This window comes from Macrobrachium rosenbergii, chromosome 20, assembly GCF_040412425.1.
Source record: "Macrobrachium rosenbergii isolate ZJJX-2024 chromosome 20, ASM4041242v1, whole genome shotgun sequence".
Taxonomy (NCBI): Eukaryota; Metazoa; Arthropoda; class Malacostraca; order Decapoda; family Palaemonidae; genus Macrobrachium; species Macrobrachium rosenbergii.
In genome coordinates, this window is record NC_089760.1 from 18,842,206 (window position 1) to 18,863,486 (window position 21,281).

At 35.9% G+C, this 21,281-nt stretch overlaps 1 long non-coding RNA gene across 1 annotated transcript in view; it reads left to right on the forward strand.

Annotated features, from left to right (window-relative positions):
• LOC136848917 (uncharacterized) overlaps window positions 1–21,281 on the forward strand; it is a 220,222-nt gene that overhangs the window by 80,925 nt on the left and 118,016 nt on the right. Inside the window, exon 3 of the long non-coding RNA XR_010856179.1 lies at window positions 5,093–5,276. This is a non-coding gene — a long non-coding RNA (uncharacterized lncRNA). The remainder of the gene's footprint in view (window positions 1–5,092; window positions 5,277–21,281) is intronic.

Below are 21,281 nucleotides of genomic sequence, written 5' to 3' on the forward strand. Positions count from 1 at the left end.
TACTGTGAACATGGTCTCTGCACGTGGGCTGACAAACTTTCGAGGCTAACTCCTAATTTTATGTCGGTGTATAATTCTCCCATAAGACTTAGTCCTAGCTTGGTGGCTTAGTATTGCCCACCATGCCGAAGTGTCTGGATGTACGAATGTGCTTAGACGAGATAAATAACAATCTTGAAAATTATCCTCCCTAGGCTGCGTTATATAAAGCCAGAGCACGCACTAATATGTTACTTTTTAACGCCCTGCTTTAATAAATGGTGTAAATTGTTGAAAATTGGTCGTTTTTAAAACTTAAGATGGCGTACGTTTTCGTAGTTCCACTTATTTGCTTAGTTTTCGTGAATTACCATTTGCAATCAAAAAGTTATTCACCTTTGGCGATGTAATCATGACATTTCTTCCCACCCCCCAAAAAAATTCTTGTGAAGTACTGTATCTCGTCATACCAGCTGCATTTTACCACTCCTGGCAGTTTCGGCTACAGTGGAGCTCTGGCTTTTAGAGAGACCGAGAAATTACGTGATCTTATAGAAAGAGATTAACTACTTGCTAAGGATAAAGGAAATAGATCATAAATACATTTAAATTATGGAATGAAAGATATAGGGGTTAGTTCTTCATTGGGTGGGTGGGTAGAACTTTCGGCTAGCACGCTGTTGGCCCAGCGTTCGACTCTCCGAGCGGCCAATAAAGAATTAGATGAATTTATTTCTGGTGATAGAAATTCATTTCTCGTCATAATGTGGTTCGGATTCCACAATAAGCTGTAAGTCCCGTTGCTAGGTAACCAGTTGGTTCTTAGCCACGTAAAATAAATCTAATTCTTCGGGCCAGCCCTAGGAGAGCTGTTAACCAGCTCAGTGGTCTGGTTAAACTAAGATGCACTTTAAAAAACCGAAGACGGCTGAATATTTTCTGCACACCTGAAACAATCCTACAATTCTATAATCCCGCTCTTGTGATAAAAATGAGTAATCCTTTCAAAACGTTTTGCAGTGAGTAATTTGAAGTATTGGTTTTCTATAAGAGGATACTGTACACGGGGAGAGCGTTGTAAATCCACGCCTAATCACCATTATACCATAAATGCCATTAGCCGTTTTAAACGATTCCGTTTGAGTAAGAAACTAGTCACAGTACTGATATTTTTTAAAGAAATACTGCACCTTGTTCATCCTATAACGAAGTACAGTGCTACGCTTAAAACGGTGGAAGTTGTACGCCGCCTATTCTTAGTAAAATAGAACATGTGCCATTTGCCGCTTTGAATAAAAGGGGGGAGTGCCCCATGCAAAGCAATGCACCATAAATCCAGCTAATACTACCTGCTAATGAGGGAGATAAGCTCATTACGGTCTCGGTTCCACTTCTCACATGAGGCCTTACCCATTACGTGATCCCTATTACGTAAGCGTTCAATACAAACCAAGCTATTTATCAAAAGATATAAACTTCAAAGAGAGCATGTTGCATTTCCTGTTAAAATACATCGCTCATAGAAATTAAGACGTATATCCACCTCCACCTGTATCGCTGAAAGGGAGAAATATGCCTTCGTCATGTAGCAAAGTAATCGTGTAAGATTAGCCTGGAAGGTTTATCGTCAGTAGGCTAAGCCAGCACGAGCTCTTGCATCCGAGAAATCGCAGAGTAAATATTGGAAATATGAAGCGGAGTGAAGTGAATTTCAGGTATTTACTTATAACTATTTCATTCCACCAAAATTAGAATTGATTCTTTTCTGTTCTTAATCATTTGCTTTTTTGCAACTTGGCCCTTTCCATCCCGAAAATGAGTTTTTACCACCACAAAGGAGGTTATGCGTTAGGTTTGTATGCTTATGTATTTAACAGTTGGTTGCCTGTTTCTTAGCAGGATTATGCAAACTTTTAGTATCGATTTTTAATAAAAATGTTGCCAAGTTTGGACCTCGCGAATAGCAGCAAGTAAGATTTTGAGAATTTATTAAGAGATAAAAGTCATTATATCAAACTTGAAAACATGAAATAGCATTTTCTGGTTAAAATTATGCACCAGATAGACCAAGAAAACCTCAGTGGATTCATCAGTCTTCGTTCATTCAGTATATCTTCGTTTATATTTTTCATTCATATCCGATAGTCGTTACATTATCTGAGTTCCCTCGACACTTGTTGCTAAAGGTATCTCTGGTAGTTTTCTTGAAATTTATTGAATTGTTGCAACACGTCAAGAAAATTTAGTTTATGCTCAAGAAGAAAATGAGGCAAGAACTTTTTGGGAATATCGGTAAAGATATATTAGTTACTGTGAGTTTGCCGATACATTTATCGTTGAATAAGTATTTTTCATGGTACTCTCAGCTTTCAGTGCTTTCAAGACCGATTGCGCTGTTTATCACAAAACATTGTTCGTTTTTATTTTTACGATGTAGTTTTCAGTATTGTCTCCTTTGTTATCGGGGAAATACTTGTCATCGTCTTCATGTAAACAAATACGTCATTATCTAACCAAGTATCAGATCCACAGTTAACCCTTGACCTTTATGAAATGCAAGACCAAAGTCGAGGTTTGAATTCGGGAAGTATTGAAGTTCACGATATACAATGTCTGAATTCATACTTTCCATTGGTAATTAATTCTAGCGTTAGTTTTTACTTACACCTGTACTAATTATTGATGAATACGGTCGATGGCAAAGGTGCTTGTTATCCATGCTAACGAAGATATCAGAATGAATTATCACACATCCATTCAGTAATGAGTTGACCATTGGCACGAGAAAGCTTATGTTAAGAGCAAAGCGAATTTTATCTTTGGGCTGCTATTATTGTTCGCAGCTTTTCTCAGCTTTTGTCAAATAATTTCTACGTCCTGGGACGTAGAAATTATTTGAACAATCCCACATCAAAGTAATTAGGTATTTTGACAAGTGAAATGGTAGTTTATAAGGTTTCCAGCCAGAGAATATTGTTCAGAAATTTGATCTGTGCTGATCAAATGCATCAATGCCATTAATCTTCCTTGCCTACTAGTATACCTTACAAAGTATCAGCAGGAAAGAAATCCAAAGGTAAATATGGTATTTTGACAGGTGAAAGGGTGGTTTGTAAGCCTTTTTTGAACAAAGTGTCCACTAGGAGTCAGGCTGCCCCAGGTAGGGTCTACCATTACGGCTCAGAGCAGCTATTCAAGATCTAAGTGGGCGCTTTTGCCTGCTTTATGGATTTTGCAAGCTGTTCATTGATACTTCAGATGAAATTACATTGTATGATATACTGAAAAGGTGTTGAAAGCTTTCACGAAGAGGCTTTTCATGCTACCTCAGTACTGCTGTCCTTCCAGGAAACTTAAAAAAAAAATGGTCGTTTATTGGTTAATTTAATTTTGCCCAGGTATGATTCCAACAACAAATGTCCCCTTATTTTCTTGATAAAAGTTTGGGCTTTTATTTGTTTTGTGCGTCTTTTATATCTGCTCAGATTGTGATATCTGCCAGGAAAATTCAGTTTCTAGCTACTCTCCAAAACAAACCGGCAATTTTTTGGTAAAAAGAAAAATGTTTATTTTTTATTTCAAATCAGAGTGAAACTAAAGGGAACCGAAGTTTTCGCTTTCAAACAGAAATAGATTCAATAACTTTCAAATCAGAGTGAAACTAAAGGGAGCCGAAGTTTTCGCTTTCAAACAGAAATAGATTCGATAACTAAGTGGCAAATGGATGTATGGAATGCATGGCAAACGAGATTGAGTAAATATTGGTTTTATGAAAACAGACAAATCACGTGATCCAGTTTTCATCAGAAAAACTGATATTTTCGATCAGTGATTTGACCATGAACACATCGTACGTTTAGATGAGATTTAAGCCACATTTCTGACTTACTTATTAGACCACACGAGATGTAGAAACGTAGGAACTTTGTATATTTCTTTCCTATCCTTTTCTTTGAGGATTTAGTCTGGCTAAGGAGAAGGAACATCAGAAAAACTGATATTTTCGATCAGTGATTTGACCATGAACACATCGTACGTTTAGATGAGATTTAAGCCACATTTCTGCCTTACTTATTAGACCACACGAGATGTAGAAACGTAGGGAACTTTGTATATTTCTTTCCTATCCTTTTCTTTGAGGATTTAGTCTGGCTAAGGAGAAGGAACATCAATAGAGAAGTAAAAAATGCGCCGAAGTTTCTTCGGCGCAATCGAGTTTTCTGTACAGCCGCTACAACGTATAATTAATCTTTCTGCGGTCTCGGTATAATGCTGTATGAGCAGCGGCCCATGAAACTTCTAACCACGGCCCGGTGGTGGCCTATCCTATATCGTTGCCAAAAGCACGATTATGGCTAATTTTAACCTTAAATAAAATAAAAACTACTGAGGCCAGAGGGCTGCAATCTGGTATGTTGGATGATTGGAGGGTGGATGATCAACATACCAATTTGCAGCCCTCTAGCCTCAGCAGTTTTTAAGATCTATAGGCGGACAGAAAAAGTGCGGACAGACAAACAAAGCGGGCACAATAGTTTTCTTTTTCAGAAAATTAAAAATCTTACTCGAGTTGGAATAACACGAATTCCAGATAGAAGAAGGGTTTTACCTTTCATTTTAATTTTCACTACCGATGTATTGGCACAAAAAAGACTAAAAATGCAGCAGTTTCAAGGTATAGTCTCAAAGGAAATTACAGTAACATTTGATTAAATTGAAAGACAAATTCAAGTTATTTGTTTTATTTAGCAGTAATTTTCAAGGATAATATTGCATTACTTAATCTACAGCTTAGGGCAACAGTTAGGAAACGTGTCTAATCTCCCCTGATAGTCCAATGATTATTAACCTAGCATCACCACCGTTCAACCCAAGATCGGTCCCACAGAAGGATAATAAACAATGGCCCGGTATTGTTCCTTTGCTGATCCAAACATTGAATTAGGCGATACAGCTAATACATCTTTTTATAACGTCTCCAACGATACAGTGAAGTATACTTCAGTGATATTGATATGTAAACAGTGTACATACCTAAAGTATTGAGCATTGTCTCACGATCTTTGATGGAGAGAAATTCACATTTATTGTTACAGGATATTTATTCTTTCAGGACAAGGCCACCTTGGCAGATTGTAACGACCACATGCGACCAAAATGGCACTCCGAAGCGATGTTTCCATCATTATGAACAACGTGCTGGCGATAGCGATGATACCAGCAGTTTTAAATATATCGAAAATGGCAACTATGATATCAACATCAGCGATACCAATGCCTTCTAAATTCCTTATCAAGTAAGTCATCATTTAAAACTTATTCTGTTCCATATGTTAATTATATTGTAGGTTTTGACTCCTGCTCATTTCAGTGACAGACTGAGGTAATTCCAATTCTCGAGTAGATGGTAAAATTGAACAAGATTCTGTTGTGGTGGAATTGTCGATGTTACATGGTAATTGATAGTAAGAGTGAGAGAGGGATAGAGAGTTAGTGTGTAACTGTGAGTGTGTAACGTACAAAAAAGAGTAGAGAGACAGGCCAGGCGAAGCAGTGGAGGAATACTGTTTTGGTTTATTGTTAAAAATTAGAGCATCTTATAGAATATGAGCAAGCAACACACCACGGATTTTTAGCTACAATTTCAAAACAAAAGTTTTGGTGACTTTAATGCTAAGGTAAACAGTAATCTTGGATATTATTCTTTTATAACGTAATGCACAATATGATATAACACGGAAGGATTAGAGAGAGAGAGAGAGAGAGAGAGAGAGAGAGAGAGAGAGAGAGAGAGAGACAGAAACGTTCTGTATAATATAGAGATAAAAAACCTCAGGAAAGTAGGGCAAGGTATAAATATTCATAAATTAAGTGTAAAATCTTAAACAGGAATTTGGGCTATTGTAATTCTTAGGCATTATAACCTGAGAGAGAGAGAGAGAGAGAGAGAGAGAGAGAGAGAGAGAGAGAGAGAGAGAGAGAGAGAGAGAGAGATAGAAGATAGTAAACTATGTATGAATCATGGCTGAGGATTACCTCGTTGCTTTTGATCAAACTACCCATCACGAACCCATCTTGCAAAGAGTGTATGCCTTCTTCAGTGGCAAACTTATGAATCTATTTTTTAAATTCTATTAAATTTATATTCTTTTGAAATTGAGTGGAGACCAATCTCAGCTAAACCGTCCAAATTTTACTTAACCACTTTAAAATTTAAACTTAATACTGTATAAGAACGTACAAGACGTCAGATCATTAATCCATCGTATTTAATTGATTACTAATGAGTTATACTTTGTATATAATGAAATGTGTACCCATAATTTCTTTCCTGTATGTAATGGATATAAAATTTTTGGATACATTTTTCAAAACCTATCTGACAAAACAAATACCATATAGTACCCACAGAAGGTCAAAGGGCAACGTTTATACTGCATTACTTTAACAAATAATGTGGTTGTAAAAAAGTGTCAGTAATTTAGTGGGTAACATTACTATATATGCTGAAACTAGGATTGATGTCTGTGAACTTTATACGGTTGATATAAGTATATGTATGTACATGTATGTATGTATGTACATACATACATACATACATATATATATATATATATATATATATATATATATATATATATATATATATATATATATATATATATATATATATATATATATATATATATATATATATATATATATATATATACACACACATTTAAGTAAAAAACAAGACATATCCATGCAAATGCTAATTAATATGGTATAGGACAAAATTAAGCCATTTAAAACCAAACGGAAACAACCATTCGAGTCAGTACTTGGTCCGATCCCCATGGTTGTCAATTACCCTCAATATTTCATCATTGCGTCGTGGAACTTCCCACTCTGTTTCAGTAAATCGCATAAGCTTCAGTGAGGTCCTCTCCTCGTCTGAATTCCATTCATGGGCACTTGTTTCCGATTGGGTCAAGGTTAGTGGCCTCTTTGCTCTTCAAACCAGCTTTTTACAATACTGGTTCTGTGCACAGAACAGCTGCCATGCCTTAAGCATACCTTAGTTTAATCAGACCACTGAGCTGAATAACAGCTCTCCTAGGGCTGGCCCGAAGGATTAGACTTATTTTACGTGGCTAAGAACCAATTGGTTACCTAGCAACGGAACCTACAGCTTATTATGGAATCCGACCCACATGATAGCGAGAAATGAATTTCTATCACCAGAAATAAATTCCTCTAATTCTTCATTGGCCGGCCGGAGACTCGAACGCGGGCCCAGCAGTGTGCTAGCCGAGAACTATACCGACCTGTCCAACGAAGAACTGCTGCCATGCCTTAATATGATACACTCTGGGTACGGGAGTGCTTAGTAATGTACTTTTTGGGAGCACCATCTCCAAAGTTTCCAACTATTTCTCGCTGATAAACCTACTCCCATGGATATCTCTAACAAGCCATAGAGGAGAATCCAACTCCAAGTGTTAGAAGTATCGTGGCCACTCCTCGTCAATATTCTTCTTGTATCTGTTATGGGAATAGATTTACGACCAGGGGATTATTAACAAGTGACAATGTTTTATAGTGCCCTGTTTACATATCAACTTGCTCTTCTAGAATGAATGAAGTCGAGAAAACTATATTTATTGTAATTCATAATAAACAAATTATTATCACTATTATTACTTATATTACTATGATTATTAATGTTGGTTATGTTATAATGTTTGTCATTAATGTTAACTTTACTATTGATATTGTTACTATTGGGAATTGCCATTCACTTACTAATATATGCGGGATTCTTAATATAAATCTATACCGTACACGGTTCTCTGAAGGGCCAGAATCATTCATGAATTTGGATTTCAGATGGGTCACCTCATCAGACTTAATATTGATAGCCCTGCACATTTCAAGTAGGGCCTTAGCTAACTAGAACTGGGAGTCGGTGCGTTACGGGACAAAATTCTATTTTAACGGAAATAGTGCTCACCACTTCTTATGTTGCTATTTGTTATTTCACCAACACTGCTGTAAGCACCAGATACCACTTATTCCTTAAGGGAGGACTTGCGTCCGTCAAGGGACCTATTTTTAGCTGCATTCTTTAAAAAAAAACTCACACTAACAGTAACCTCGTATTGTTCCTTCTCCAGCAGTGAAAAGTAGCCCAGATAATTTTATGCCTATATAACAAGAGGATCTCAAACTTGGAGCTAAAATTAGCTGATTGAGAGGAGAGTTGGTATTGAATGTAATCAGCAGCGTGGGCGCTCTGTTTGCACCGTCCTGTCCTCATTAGAGAATATAAATAGAAAACGGTAACCATTTATTGGTTAACTCTCCAAAATGATTTTACTGTCAGTTTCCGTTTCAGCGCAGAATGACCTCACGGGTCCAAGTGCTTGGCCTTTGGCCTAAATTCTATATTCAGTTCAATTCAGAATGATTTTGCATAACATGAATTTTGTAGAAAGTGACCGTTATTAATTACAGCATATGATACATTTTAAATAAGATTACTTCAGTACAGTAAGGTTACATTCTAAAGTAAATATGAATTAGCAAATGACTACAATATACAATAAGTGGCAAAGATATATGCACATCTGGAAGCCTATTTCGTTGTAGAATTCCATTTTAGTATTAAATTATCACCAAAGTCACATTTCAACTAGGTTACATCATAACCTTGCTTCCCTTAACTTAACCTTAACCAGACATGAAAACGTGCAAAGAAAACAATATTAGTCTTATCATGCTCAGAGTCTGTATACGCTTTCTTTAATACTTTGCACAGAAGACGGAAAACATACGCAAATGCAACACATAATCAGTCAAGTGAAAAACTTTCTCTGGATCCCATTCAGAGCTCACTGAAGGTTGTACAATGCATGAAACGGATTTGCTAGGTAACCAATTGGTCTTAGCCACGTAAAATAAGTCTGATCCTTCGGGCCAGCCCTAGGAGAGCTGTTAATCAGCTCCGTGGTCTGGTTAAACTAAGATATACTTAACTTTACCTGGACTCAGGCTTCAGTCCTTTTTTCGGGAGTTGCTGTAATTAATTTTTGATGGCGGAGAGAGAGAGAGAGAGAGAGAGAGAGAGAGAGAGAGAGAGAGAGAGAGAGAGAGAGAGAGAGAGAGATTTGTAATCTGGCCCATCAGTTACACATCGTGGCCTGGAAAATAAAAAGATAAGAAACTGAGCCACTTGCATCAGCCATACGGTCCTCGGTTATGCTTAATGCTACACTAGTTACATTCCTGTCCACACCCACCACGGCCGAGAGAATTCAGACAAAGTGGTGCGTGCGGCCCACATCCCTCCTCAGGTTCGATGTACTCATATAAGCAGACATACTTGCACATATGCACACAGCAGATAAGGAGGTTCCTCTAATTCGTTTTCTCGCTTCCTGTCTTATTCCCTTATTCTCAACCTATCTATTTACCTCCCATTCCTCCTCCTGCTCATCTTCATTTTCCCCTTCAGTCCCTTTATTGATTTTTTCCTCATACTTATCTCTCCTACTTCCGTTTTTACGATTGGAAGGAAAGTGTTGATCTGAAGTAAGGGACTCCATCCTCGAAATTCAGGATGGTGTTATTCCTAAAGGTGCTCATTTGGGTTCAGTAAAATATTTCTTGAGGTTCGTATTCGCTGGCTTATTGCTTTTGATAATTTTATTAAAGGCACCGAGTTATATTTCTGGTTCTATTATCGTCTGCTGGTTAGTCTGTCAAGTTGTGATTCAGGTATGAACGTCATCATTATTGTCGTTGCTTTTCTTACACTTGCTTGGGTTTGCATTTCCTGTTCATGCAGGATTTCCTTCAGGTGTTCAATGAAAGGTCAGTTAGTAATAGGATAGTAAATATTCTTGTTCTAGAATTTGGACTTCCAAAAAATTGTCATTTTCTTGCAGAATTCTTTTGTGTGACCACTATTTTGAAAATAATATACTGTAGGACAATTCACTACTACTCTTATTGTTGACTCAGACAGACAGATTACTATTACTTATGCCATTAAGAACGCAGATTTAATCACAGAATTAATGTTACTGAAATAGGAGAAAAGAAATTTTAAGCAATTTTCAGTGAAATTTCCGCAGCTATCCTCATAGTAAAAAAGATGTGAACATTTCCAACGTTCCACTCTCATTACTGTATGACTAGTGTCAGTCATCTACTTTATCGATGAAGATTTAGTCACAGAACGAATGTGTGGTAATGAAAGAAATTTTTTTTACAAGTAGTATCATTCCAGTTTCGGCGGGTCTGCAAATACAATAGATGTCAAATTTTTCAAATGTTTATTTTTAGAATTCTTTGACTCAGTACTCTGTGAATAAATGAAGACTAAATCATAGAATGAGGGTAAAGGAAACTGAAGAAAATAATAGATTACAAGGATTTTTAGTCAGATTTTTGCAGGTTGTCAAAATTTTCATCGTTTCATTTTCATTACTCTATGACTCGTAAAGGAAGATAAGTGTTGCATATGTAATTTGTTGATGAGGATTTAGTCATGAAATAAATGTAAAGGAAATTTTAGAGATTTACAAGAAATTTACAAGATTTGTCATTAAAACTTCCACAGGATTGCATTTAGAAAATAGGCCAAAATTCTCAGCGTTTCATCATTACTAATGCATGGCTAAATAAAAATTATCTCAGTTTCTTAGTAGGTGAGAAAATGCAGAAGAAATTTTTGTCAACTGCATTATTTGTAACAAAAATAAAACTACATCGATTTTCTACATATCGTTCAACAATTCAGCTTCACTATTTTTTTTTTTTTGCAACTTTGCATCTTTTGAAGCGTTGGTAGTTTAGCCCCATATATGCGTTGTACATGAAATCAGATTTCTTTGATTTTCCATCGTGTAGCTGGTATGACTTTTAGGGAAACTATAAACATGACATTCACAGTTACATGACGAATAATATCCCCATAGAAACGATACCCTGCGTTTACATCGTCAACATTGATTAATATTATTTACACTGAAAAATACCTCCGCGTACCGAAAATAATTTTCGTTAATAATACATCAGGGTGGCTTCTCTACTCACAATTCTGATTGACCTGTTAATAAGTGAATCCTTATCATCAGCTCCTGTCTATTCAGCCGGATTCTTTCTATGGAATTTTCTGTTTTACATAATATCCCCTTTTTTTCTTTATTTAGGACGGGAACAATTCAAAAGCCACAGAAGAAAATGCTTCGCAAAGTCTTGAGCAATAATTAGGATTTAATATATTTTAGAACAAGAGGAACAAGAATGCGATAAAGCTGAAGATATACAAAGGATTTCTTAAGGAAAGCTTTCAAACCGTAATAATTTACGCTATTACCAAAGAAAACGTTGCATCTTTCGAAAGCTTAGGAAAAAGTCGAAAGCTTAGGAAAAAGTCGATTTTTGTGAACAGTCGTTCTTTTATTTTAAGAAAGTGGCCTAATGGAAAAAATATAAATCTTAAAGCATTCTCCGAGACAGCCTTAGCTTTTGTGAGTGCAGTATTTCTGCACAAGAATATTCTCACCAAAAAACCAAAACAGAAAGATTTATAAGCACGAGATCACTTTAGCAATACCGATACTCCACCAAACATGACAGATAAAAAAAAAGAGTATGGCAACAGATAGAGCACCAAACATTACAAGTTGAAGTTAATCAGTAAGTTTAAAAGCAAAGTTCATATACAAAAACAAAACATAGTTTTGGGGAGAGAGGTTTGATACACAGCCTTTCAATTTTGCCTGCTACTGAATTCAACAGGATATACTTTTATTTTTCAACTTGCATCGCAGTGCAAAGCGTGACGCCATAAAAATGTTTTATGAAATGGCTTGCGCTTTGCCTTCTCTATTTTCTTGTTTCGTGTTTTTTTTATATAAATATTTTACGGTGTAACCTCTGTGATGCGTCAAGAATATTCTATGATGCAGAGTAACTTTTATTATTCGTTTTCAGTTTCGCTTTTCACTTTTCTCTTGGGGACTGTAGAGTTTCAAAACGAAAAGAGCTGGAGGAATCTCCCTGCAATATTTTTATAATTTCTAAGGACTGAAGCCCAATGCATAGTGATTGAGAACCTCGTATAATTTAGTAATATTAAATGAAGGAATATATTTTCATCTTGCCGTGCTTTTATTATGTATCTAAGTGATATAAGAAATATAAAATGCCATAAATAAATAAATAAAACACATGAAATGAATGCTTTCGTCATGAGCAAATAATTGCCGATAAAAAGGAAACAACATTGTAAAAAATGACTAGGGAAAATTTTAAACTAAAACTTGTAAAGGGAGAGAGAGAGAGAGAGAAAAAACAAAAATCCAAATCGGCTCCCACTCAGGTCATTATGTCTTGTAATATTAGTTATGAAAAGTTTTTTTTTTTTTATTAATACTAACTAAAGCCATTGCAGGGTTCATAACATTTATCAGCCTGATCCTAAGGGAGAACACAGGTATAGTAGATGCCAGTCTGCAGGAAGCAAGGGGCCCACTTCTTGACGGAGGGAAAATTATATGAGTCAGGGAGACAATAAAGTTACATAATTCCAAAGCTTTACATTTTTTGAAAAAAAAGAACTCCTCATCCAATAGGATATGAAGAGTAATGAGAGTGACATGAACATAGGATGGAATGTTTTACTGCGGCTTCATGCATTTTCCTTAGAATTAATATTTTGCTTATTAATCGTAATTCGGCTATGAAAATTGTCAAAATTAAATGTAAAACTGCGTAACGTAGGGCGACCTAAGACCTAGCAATTCACTGGGAGGTTAAGTGTCCCCGGTCGTGCAGTCTGACGCAAATACTGGTTAACACTATCTTCTCCGATGGTATCCTTGGTAACGAAATGTGCTGGCATTCATAATCGTATTAGATGTCGCCGTAATCTCTCTCTCTCTCTCTCTCTCTCTCTCTCTCTCTCTCTCTCTCTCTCTCTCTCTCTCTCCGTTTACCATCGTGGCCATTATCATCCTCATCTATCATTTCATATCACCACGTAGGACGCCTTGGTGAGTTGAATCTCATTATCGCTTGGCTTTTTTTTTCTTTTTCTTCTTGCTCATTATGCTCGACTTCCCTACGTAAATAGTTCGTTAACTCAATGTCGAGCTTACTGTAATTTCGCTATCCACGTTACCATTTGTCATGTGTTGCTGTGTGCGAGTCTTTTGAGGATGAAGAATAACCTGAATATTGTGACTACTTGATTTTTAGTGTATATTTTGGTGTAAAGAACATTATCCAATCCTATGAAAGTGATCACACGATCTTCATGTTGTACATAATGAAAATTAAGAATTCTTTTTCCAGTAACTCGAATCAAGGTCAAATTAAATAACAATTCGTGATTATTGGTAACTGACACCGCACTCATATTTCAATTATGATAGATTAATGTATTATGTGCGTGTGTATGCGTGTGTGTATTACAGAGAGAGAGAGAGATAGAGAGCGAGAGAGGGAAAGAAAATGGTAATGTCATAGACGAAGAATGGATAACGAGAGAGAGAGAGAGAGAGAGAGAGAGAGAGAGAGAGAGAGAGAGATTGAATGACGATGTCACAGACGAAGAATGGATAACAGAGGAGAGAGAGAGAGAGAGAGAGAGAGAGAGAGAGAGAGAGAGAGAGAGAGAGAGAGAGAGAGATTTCTGGAGGCGGTCGTCCGCATCATTGGCAATTTAACTGATCCAGTTATTCTCATTACGCTTGGTTGGTGCTTCAAACATGTGACGAGCCAATCCTTGTAAGAACAATTATGGAGGCAACTTTTGTTAATTGTTTCTATCGAGAATCACTGCAACATAGAAAATCCTTCATATTCTTTGTCAGAGACTGGCAGAGGAGTCGTATCTTCTCCAGGAATCTCAGTTTTGTACATCTTTCTGCGAGCAATGTTGGCAAAGTTGATTTCAAGTTTTCTAATTGTGGTCGGCCTTTTATTCCATAAGGAATTTCCTCACGTCAGCCCGTGCGGTATGACGTAAATTCCTGTCTTTTTCACTGGTATCCTTGGCAACGAAGTGTACACATCCGTATTAGCTCTCTCTCTCTCTCTCTCTCTCTCTCTCTCTCTCTCTCTGATACGATAATTTATTTTTTTTGTCATCACGATTTTTCCACATATGAAACAACATTTCAGAGAATTACATCACGATTTTTCCCCATATAAAACAACATTTCAGATAATTACATCACGATGTTTCCCCATATGAAACAGGTATTTATCTTCGTATATACTTGTCTCATTTCTTTAAGTCTTAAATTGAAGGCGCAGATCAGTTACTCTTGGAACGTGTTCATTGAACTATTCATTATTTGTTTTATTTTAGTTTTATTGACTGCAGTTTTGAAAGGTGTTAAGATATTTTGATGAATCGTAATCGCGAAGAAATTTCTATTATTTTTATTGGCAGTGCCCCGAGAATGATCTGAAAATATGTTTCATCAACAAACCTTCAAAAATGAGACAGTGCACGCACACACAACCCTTGAATTGAAGTAGTCAGTTGCGTGTTTACCATTTCACTTTCGTTCAGTTTACACAAGTGAAATATGACCTCTTACATCAATTTGAGAATTAGGTTTTTTGTTTTAAATAGTCAGTTGGGTGTTTACCATTTCACTTTCGTTCAGTTTAAACAAGTGAAATATGACCTCTTACATCAATTTGAGAATTAGGTTTCTTGTTTTAAATAGAAATCCCTTAACAGGAGGGTTGCATGTGTTAAGTTGAATCGTATACACACACACATATACGTATATATATGTGTGTATATATATATATATATATATATATATATATATATATATATATATATATATATATATATATATATATATATATATATATATATATATATATGTCTTCATACTTGAAATAATAAGTAAAATTTTGGCCCCCTCGATCTGGCTGTGGGGAGAAGGCGCTTGTACACTTGAAAATAATTCCCTTGTTATAGCCCATGAATCCTATCCATTATCTATTATTCTTCAGTTAAATGGTGTAGATTTTTACTTTACAATTGGAGAAAGTTATCGATCCTGGGAGTGGGATTAATTTTTGAAGCTAATATCAGGAACTGTGATGGGAGTGTCTAACATAAGATAATGTTCGGACCTGAGAGGTATTAATATGACTTTTCATATTGATATTTTGATGACAGGATTTCCTCAGGGGTCAGCCAGTGGATTCCAAGGGTTCTTTGACGTTTGGGTTATGACTCTTGGCTTTTTGGGGATACTTGTATTCATGTATCAGACTCGGTCCTAGCAAGTGGGTGAGACCTATACTGTACTTGTCCCTTTCTCATCGTGTTAGGGCCAATCCTTCGGGGTAGGGTAGGAAGTGGACATTTGGGAGTCAGTTCCTACTAGTATCATTAGTGGAGAAATGATCCTATATGAAAAGTCTATGATAGTTTTCTAATATTTTCAAGCAGTTTTTTCTCCACGATATTACTCATAGAAAGCTGGCGTTGGATTTGGAGTAATTTTCCCAGATTTTGGGTGCAGTGGTTCTTTGTGTAGCATTGTAAAATTTTACTTCAGAATTATATGCAATTTTAATAGTTTTAGGGGAAGCGTTAACTCGCGTCAAGAAAAATGATAATCTTAATGGCTCCGTGAGCGTAGTGCAATCTCGGTAAAGGTTCCACACTAAGCATTCTGTTGTCTTGGAGATTTTAGAATGGATATTTTTTTAGTTAATCGTTGAGGTATGCAAATCAACTTTTGCTGGATACCAGCCCACATATAGTATGTATAATAGGGAATGAAAGGGTACACAGTTTGGCAAAGAGTATTGCATCAAACCTTAGAAAGACCGACTCCTTTGCCCTTTTAGAGGCTTTTGACAACAATCAGGAAGAAAGTAAAGGAGGCCCGGCAGATCTCATGGGAAAGACACCAGACAATTTAATATTAAATCAATTAAGTGAAATTCTAGATTTATGTACATCATCCAGGAATCGAAATTTTTAGAGAATTACTACTAATTACGCTATAATACATCACGTAGACTGCTAATCCAGTGATATACTTTAAATTTCATTTAGTAACACAAGACATATTATAGAACAGACATATAGAAGTTTTTCTACTCAGTATTGTTTGCTATTGGAAGATTATAGATCAGCTCGAATTCCATTACATGCTTTATTGATACCGAGGTATTAAGCTTTAACACTATTTTCTTACCTTATATTGAGGCTAGTCAATCGGCATTTCATATTTGAAGAGAAGAGGGGACTTCCATTTTTCTTCTGCAATTGGTTAAAAAGAACTCTCTTTAAATTAAGTTTGCAAGGAAGTGGTGTTATAAAATGTTTTCACAGATGAATGTGATGAGGGTTACTTGATCACTTTCACTCACTTTCCCTTTCAAATGCATATCTACAAATCTTGCTATCTATCCAGTAGACAGAAAAAGATGGGTGTTTTGTGAGCACTCAGTTTACACTCATGTGCGCCCACATACGAACAGCAAAAAATCTGTAAAACTTTTGCTACGTTTCTACACAGAACCAATGTTTACATTAATTATTCTGGGGCTTCCAGAACAAAAGGCACGGTTCATATTCTGTAGAGAGTATATCTAGTTCACAATTCGCCGTTTCATTTCGTTCTCCTATTTCGCTCATCAAATGATCAGCCCCTGAACCCAAAGCGATGGAATTATTGGAAATTGTCATGGCGCAAAAAATGGCTTTTCAGGAAGAGACAGATGGATATACGTGGCTCCGGGTAATAACGAGGCCATGAACTGTATTTAAAATGCTGGGGAAATTTTCTTCCAGTCAGTACGGTTGAGAATAATTCACGTTTTTATGTTAGGTATCCGACGGTATAAACCGAGAAATACTGTAAATGTTGGACTGAGTGTAATATTACTGTATTGAAACTGATGATAAATTTTGATCGAAAATTAGAAAACATTCACAAACATGAGTGTTTTCTCATACCATTTTGTTAACGAGAATAATGTGTCGATATTTCATGACGAAAACACGAAAGAAGCAAGTATAAAATATCAGCTGAAATATTGAACTTTTTCGTGATATTACCTTGTGAAAGGACTAATATTCAGTATTTAAGGACGTTATCAGAGGCGTAATCTGTGATTGGTAGTCAAAGTATGGAGATACCTTTTGAAAGATGAAAGGTAAATGCTGAGCCTCGAAACGTTTTCGGGTTGGTTTTGGGTTATTCATAGAAGTAAGGTTACTGAAAGTAAGATTATTTACGTTCTTGAACAGAACAGGATTCAACATTACATAGACACGTGATAAAGGTATTCAGAACCTGCATTTTAAAAGCATCAGTATTTATAACTGTGCTACTTGAGCGGTGGGTGCCCTCTCAGTTAACGCTGAAATAAATTGCACTAAATGAAGCTCAGGGTTCCCCTTTTTGTGTGAGATGACAGGAAGGGATGAGAAATAGGCTGTCTGCTCTGCGGATGTCTGTCTGTCTTGTCTCTCTCGTACCGTGGTCATATGTTTATACATATGGTCACCCTCAGTCCTCACTCGAACATTTGAGCTTACTCTCTGTGATACCACCAGGCAGAAGTTACGCGATTCTGACTGGCTCGGGCAGTCTGGGAACATCTTGAAAATAACAGATTTCTTGAAACATTTGAGAAAATCGTTATCAACATGGTTTTAAACATGAATAAAAGTGACAAGGTCTCACCAACATCTTACTAACTTGCAATTAAAAAAAGAACGAGCATTCAGGTGAAGTTAACATCTGATAATCGTTCTTCAATATCACCATTAAAATACTATCCCATTCTTCTGGATGAAGGTTTGATCAAATGTTTCCAGTCCAGGTTGGCACTGCGGTAGGTGTTAGGGATGTGTAACTTCCTACAAACAAAATCGATGTGAGATCTTGAACTTGTAAGAAAGGTGCTGCTGTAACCGCTTTCGTGCAGGAATTTTCGGCAACAAAGATGTAAAGAATCAACCATACTGTATTTCCCATGTGAGAATGCACAAAATTCCTCGCATTTTTTAAAACAGTTTTGTTAACAGTGGTTATAGAAAATATTGTTTTTTTTTTTGGAGTGGCGTACATTTCCAGTTGCACATAGGCTGTTGGTGTTATCGGGTCCTAGTCTTATCTTAATAATGCAATTGATTTTTCATTAATCTATTTTGGAAGCGTAATTTTTTATCCACTGTACACTTCGTTCAGTTACTTATTGATATTTTCCTACTTTTCCAAGAAGATAGTCTGTATGCTTAAGGTGTTTCTAAATGTTTTTCCTTTATCTCCTCGTTTTTCCGTTTAGGGTGCGTCCACACAACAGTAAAACATGTCCCGAACACTCTTCGGGAAATCACACAAGCATCACAAACACCTTAGAGATAAGTCAACTAGTCATTGTTAGCTTTAACCAGTGCTTCATAAGATTATCCAACACTTACAATTCTCCACGTACAGTCGTTGACTTGTTTTCATGATATGCATGCAGTAAGCTATAGACGTATGTTTATGACATGTTTTACTGAAGTGTGAATGCACCCAATACTTGAATTAAAAACCGATTTGTCTTTGCTCTTATTCGGATACTGGTTGAAACGCAGCCGATTTGAAACGGTTTTCCACTTTCTTGTACGTGGATATCGGCACCTGACCAGAAAATTATTTAAGGGAGCATTTTGAAATGCAGTCCAGTGATGTATTAAGTTTGACATTTTTTTGCAGCTTGCGCTTTATCAATACATTTTTACGAAAAATGCGATGTGACTTTAGAGCAAATCAAGTGATAAAGAGAAGGTGAATTAAAATAAATCTGTATACGTTTGTACTCCAAACTTCTCTGCCTCTTGACGGATTGTAAGTAACAGACTGAAGGATTTTACGTCATAAACATTTTCAGAAAACCATGGCAACGCTATGCAATTAAAATCAAGAGCACCTTAACCGGAACCAATCAGTCGACACACTTTTCCATATGGGTTTCAAAGTGATCGAAGGTTTCAAAACTTTTGTCAAGGCTTTCGAACGAAGGACAAGTGTGACTGCATATCCAATTTCCTATTGCAGTTGAACCGGACCGAAATGTTTCATCATTACAAAGGTGCATCATACACCATTTACTGAATATCCTCTACAGAGGAATAAGCGATATTAAATGGAAATTCAGTCGGTGATGTTAACTACATCGCCATCGTCGTACGGTTGTAACAAAAAAGCTGCCGCTATGAGATACTGGTCTTTACTGGTAAGCAGTAAATCTTAACGATTTTCAGGAAAGATATCCATTGCGGTTTTTTTGCTTCTTTGATCTGGAATAATAAGAAATAAAAGTCTTACTTAAAACAGTGATACGAATACTTTTCGCTTCACCCCTATTACTGCTTCGTTTTTGTTGCTTGTCTTGTTTTTCTAATATCTAAAGAAAACGTCGACTTTTATGGCTTTCTTTACAATAGTTTACCTAGTAAGCAACACACCTAGAGTTATTTATAGATCTGCATAATGAGTTCTATTTTCTATTTTGTAGAACTATTCTTAAAGGTAAAATAAGTGAGACAGAGGCTCAACAGAAATCAAGCTAATCAGACAGGAAATTTATCTAACAGAACGGTACAAAAGAAAATGCAATGTTAAATATATTATACCCTTACAATCATTCCTACTTCACAAACGTGAAGTGAAAGTCTCAATAGTAAGAAATCAGTCAATATTAGTTTCTTGATGCAAATTTGTTCTCTACTCTCTGTAGACAGGGTATAAGGAGTCTTTAGGTTATTTATGTTGCACATAAAAGTAAAAAATGAAGAAAATAAATGTATTCTTTCTCCACATATTCTGTAAACAATTGTTCCTCTTCTCGAACTCTTCAGAATCGATTAAGCAATATACAAATGAAGAAAATTATGACACTTGTTCAGGCTTCACTCAGGCAATATTTCGTAATTTCTATGTATTCCAAAAAGCTCCTCTGTATAGACTAATTAAGAGAAAAATGGACAGCTTTGTACTTGTATGATATAAATAATATATAAACCAGATTATAAAGGCTTATGTTAACAAACATATAACCTAATCTGGAATTATATATATATATATATATATATATATATATATATATATATATATATATATATATATATATATATATATATATATATATATATATATATATAATAATTTCAGTGAGAGAAGGTTATTTGGAATTTGAAATAATTATGCATATGCATCATTTACAGAAGTTATAAAAATAACATCTTTTATTATGGTGAATTTTATCATTTGTATTATTTATAAAACATAAACTGATGATAAAAAACGTGTACTAGTGTAGTAGTCTGAATTCAGTTTGGTGGCATAAACGTTGACAGTTAACATATACTACAAAATAACGAGATTGCTTATTACTGTTATTAATAATACTCTCTCTCTCTCTCTCTCTCTCTCTCTCTCTCTCTCTCTCTTATCATTATGGTCATTATCGTCTCCCTTCCGTTCGCCCATTAGAGTTAAATCCCTCCATTATTATATCACGTCTTGATTGCTTGCATCTTATTATCATTTCGTCACTCCTTGAAATTCTCTTCCTTCCTCCTGCTGATCCTTCTTTACCTCACGTTTATCCTCAGCTGAAACAGCACTCCGACTTCAGTGACGTCAGTGATCCTTATTCTGGCTTCTTTTGACTGTTAGTGAATGATTGGATTTTCTGAGCTTACTGACAAAGTAAGGGTTTCAGAATACTATGTATGTAGCTAGTTTGGCAAAGGATGACCATATTTTAGTAGAAAGTGATGGGCTACACAAAGAATAGCAAAATCGACTGGAAAATTTAAGAAATTTACATACTACCTTACTAGTCGGAATAAGACTACGATAACATAATTGGAGTTGAAGAGCATTACCCAAATTACTTTCAAGCATGGACGAAAAAATTTTAAACTTTTTTTTTTTTTTTTAGATTTTTTTTTTTTTTTTTTTTTAGAGAGAGAAGGTATTTCATGCGTTTCTCGTAATCATTGCGAACCGTACATGACGAGGGAATGAAAAAAAAAAAAAAAAAAAAGAATATACCAGTATCTTTTCCTATTCCGCAACGTTCATCTCGTCTGAGTGCTGCTCCCACCATGTGGAAAACCATCTTCAGCAAAGTCATTTTCGTCCACTGCCATTAATTGTGATTATTGTTTGTCTTTTTGAGCCATGGAAGTAATCTCTCCTCATTAGCTCCGGCAGAGTCATTAGAACCACAAGCATCGTTCGCATTCATTTTTC